Source organism: Anopheles maculipalpis, chromosome 2RL (genome assembly GCF_943734695.1).
Source record: "Anopheles maculipalpis chromosome 2RL, idAnoMacuDA_375_x, whole genome shotgun sequence".
Classification (NCBI taxonomy): Eukaryota; Metazoa; Arthropoda; class Insecta; order Diptera; family Culicidae; genus Anopheles; species Anopheles maculipalpis.
This window is the reverse complement of record NC_064871.1, coordinates 96,684,677-96,689,184: the sequence shown is the minus strand read 5'-3', so window position 1 is coordinate 96,689,184 and position 4,508 is coordinate 96,684,677.

The following is a 4,508-nucleotide window of genomic DNA, read 5'->3' as shown; positions in this document are numbered from 1 at the left end:
GTTTTTCGTAATTAACGCTGGAGACGGTAGCAATAAAATATCGAAGAACTCGCGTTCGATGGTAGGGTTCGGTAGCCGAGCCTGTTTCGGGATGACCTGTTGCACTAGCGCGTGGCGCGACTTGTTTGCTGCTTCGATGACCTTTAGACGACGCAACACGAAACGAAACGAATATGGCTTATGTAAAGGTATGCTAGTAGGACTACCACTTGCGTGGGACGCAACAGCCGGTTAATTAGCAGCGAAAGCACACTTTGAGCTACGAAAAGCACTGTTCTTTTAACGTCCCTTTTTTGAATGCCACCGAACGGGATGCAATTTAAACCGGATGTGTTTTGGACGATCGAATCACACACATAACACTAGCAGATGCGAGAGAAGCTTCACTAAGTTGAGGCGTTTTCAACGATGCACTTGTTATCGCTCTAGGGCACTGTCTAAATTGTGCTAGAAAAAGGATCAACGACCGATTGTGACTGCGCTTCGAAATGTGTTCGCTCTTCACATTGCAACCGACAGTGCACCGTGCGTATGAACGACTGAAAATCGTATGCCTGATCTACATCGATCGATCACTGCTAGCTAGATACTAGGTGGCGAATGCATTCGCATCGGCTTACTTCGGGATTAGGTAACGCAGCAATCGTTGATACGATCTCAAACGATCGTGTAATTAATGTGTCGAGTGCTGCGTGAGTGCTCCTCATCGTGATAGATCTCACCGTTTTTACTATTCCTTATAAATATTTTCTAATCAGGTCTTAGTGGCGATGAAAATCAGATCGATTGAACGATCGGCTTATTACAAAATTACTATACATGAAATTCTACTAATATAAACAACGTTTTGAGTGCAACAGTACGCCTCCAAACGTCACGCGACATCGCAAGTTGCATTTTATTACGTTGCGTAGTCGAACGAAATGCGGCAAGATAAAAATACCACCGCGCACGAGAGAAGGCATAACATCACGAGAGTTTTCCACACGCGTTTTTTTCAATCCCCCCATTACGTGTGTGGTTGTGTGCGAAGAAAAAAATAAATAAATAATAAACAAAAAACAAGCAACTTTCATCGGCAGTGGTCCTTGTACTACGCAACACGGGCCACAGCAAACGTAACGCTTCTTGACCGAGTCGCACACGCACACTGCACACGGCCACAAGCACTGCTCAAGAAAACACCTGCTGCTGTTGTGTTTCTCTGGTGGGGCTGAACTTTTCCAACCGGTACGTTTTGTCTGTGTGTGTGTGTATGTGTAGGTATTAATAAATTCTGCGTGGGATTCAGCTGTGTGTTCCGTTTCCCGTACAGAAACATTTTAATACGCTGGCGCTAAGCCAGCGTACCGAACAAGTGTAAATTCTGCCCCGGGGAAGATGTCTCATGGAATTTCGTTTTCGCTTATAACCACTTCATGTCTTGTCATGTTTGGTTCGTCAGTATATACCAAAGTTCCATACGAAAAGTCGCCCGTTTCGTTGTCACCTTATACCAACTTTTGCCCACCGCACCAACAATTTTCAACAAACTGTTCGGCGTGGGTGCTTCAACCTTGCCGAATAGACATTGAGCAAAACGGAGATCGAAAGAACGATAAAGTCCACTCCGTGCTGCACAGGATGAGGTTAAATCCAAAATACTGAATGTGACAAAAAATAACTTGATGTTCGCGGTGATGATCGTTGACAGTACCAATGATAATCTTCCTCGCACTGTTGATCATCGTCTGTCACAATTAATTGAGTGTCAGTTGAAAGGAAGGAAGAGTGTCCGTCGTCCAACCGGAGGAGAAATACTCATAATTAACATTCCACAACGAGCGGGAGATGGATATATTTTCAACAGTGCTCTAATTATGTTATAGCACCGAACTGGCAAACACGAACTTGCAAGGAATCTTGCTGGGGACTTGCTGTCCACAAAGGAGAGTGACAGATTTGCAGTTGTCACCGTGCCAAAAGTACACGTAATGGAACGCATATGCCTGGCGTTCGCAGTATCTTTTCTCGTCTGTTCTGTCCTTTTCAAATGTCAATGAATCTGCGTTGGGGAAGGTTACTTACGGAGCGATCCAGCTTAATCTTATCGTAGAACTCACTAGCTAGCAATTTCTATTCAACCGAGATCCCCTTCACTACCACGAATCTCCTGAGGTCCCAAAGCAGCTCATCTCATGACACGGACGACATCGGTTGACCTTAACAACTTATCGTCATGGCATGGATGTCTTCATCCAACACCCAACACGCCATCACGCACAAATCATGTTCTTCATCGTTTTTCTTCACACCAAATTTTCACATACCAAGCCCAACGCTCTCCAACTTTTCACACGTTTATAAATAGACACACAAAACCTTCACCATCATTCGCACGGGTGGAAAATTCACCGAGAGAGACAGAGAGAAAGATCGAGGAATCATTTGGTGGGTTTGGACAAAAATGGATCAGAAAAGTAGAGGTTATTTGGAGCAGTCGGTTGGGATTGAAGATTGAAAATTGGAGCAAACAGATTTTGCAACCGGAGGTCGTTTCATCACTACCGTTCCACACGACACACTGTTCGATCCTTTAGCATTATAATCTTTTATCCTTCCGCACTTAGAATTGGAGGAATTGCATAAGGATAAGATCGAGCACACTTCACAGAATCAGATTCGATCGCTCCAAACAGTTCGGTGGCTTAACACTTTTTGAACTAAACTCCTAAAGTTCGTCACAAAGAGTTCACAAAATCGTATCCAAACAGAAAGGATCACTCAGATACGGTAAGTTCACAATCCAGATATCTGGAACTTTGCTGCTTCAAACCTCTCGATCACTTGCAACGCACAAAATCCGTTTTGGGATGTGCGGAATTGAACGTTATATCCTTCAAGTCCCTGTAATCCTTTGCTGCAAAAGCATTCAAGCTGGACAAAACGCAAGCAAGAACAGAACCGCACAGCTGAACGCAACACTCTGGCGAGCTTGAGAGTACTCGTCAACTACTAACCGTGTATTCGAATGATTGACTATGGTGCCGTGCACTCGGTAGTCTATGTATCAGGATGCACACGGCACGCTACTACTTTATTCGGTAGCAAAACTCGCCAACCGCACACCAACACCACCAACGTTCGCGACGTGCGAACAGCTCAGCTATGTGGTCGGTCGGATCATTCCGAGCCATTCGCTATGGTAGTCCCTTTCTGACCGATTGCTGTCCATACCGTTTTCGGAAGGGAGATAGCCCAATTCAGTCACACCGAAACGGAGGGGAATGACTTAGTGGTGTGCCAGGATCAGGAGTCAACTTCCACGCTACCGGCTTTCCCGGCTAACGGTTGCACCAGCACACTGCAAACGGTAAACCGACAAGGAAAAGCAGCGTCTTACTACCGAAAAAACACACGTCACTCTATCTCGCTTTTCGGGCTCCCGCACCATTCCATCCAACCGGTTTGCCATTTTCCCACTCCCAAAGACCTGTTGATGTTGGTAGCAGTCCACGCTCGGGCCGATGACTCAGCCCGTGGACGGTAGATGCCGATGATGACGAGGATGACAACTGTTTGATCTCATCCACAGATCTGCCACCGTTTGCGCGAGTTCTGCATGGTGATGAACGGCATAAATCACATATTTTTAACAGCACTCGAGGTGCCGTATCGGGAGATGTTTCGGTTTGTTTTCCGTAGCGGTAAAGCAGAAGAAAAACTGGGGAAAGATGTTTTACTGCTGGTCCATCGTTCAAGAGGAAGCAGTTTGTTTCGTATGTTTCAATTTAGGGAAATGAATCATGCGTATCGTGATGAAGGAATAATTGACTCTTAAGTCCCTCATAAATAGTAGCGTTTGTTGACCTGACGATTGTGGTGATGGCAGTTAAGCCGATAACAGGAGTGTACCTTAATTTCGTACATTAAAAAATGTCACTTTTATTTATACTTTATTATTTCAAATAAATCTTGATAGTGTCTAGAGTCTCAAACTATTAACTGTCAAATTTGAGTGTTAACATTATTTTGAATGTTAACAAGCAGAACATTGATTACTCTTTGTTTGATTGACTCTGGTGGTCTTGGTATTACTTTTCACAACCTTAATCAACTATTTCATCTCAGATTAACCCAACAAACTGTCAAATCTAATTCCATATCCTTCACTCAGTACTTAAGAAGTTCCTATAATTTCTATTGCAATGTTTCAAACCTAAATTAAGCAGATCGGCCGTCTTTATTTTTCTTGTTAATAAAATACTTAATTTCTATTATTGTATTAACATTACTTTTGCTAGATATATGGAAGCATTTTTCAGACGAATTATAGTGATCTCTTACGCTCATGATGCATTCAAAAGCAATCCGCAAAACAAAATTCCTCAGTCTGCTGCATCACTTGACATTTTGCCTCAAGCGCATCAGTTGGAATGTTAATTATGGGGCGTTTTTTCTACTCTCAACCATTTTCTGTGTGAGTATGTGTTGTGTTCCGTTCCAAATATGTGCGCCAATCTCGCCAA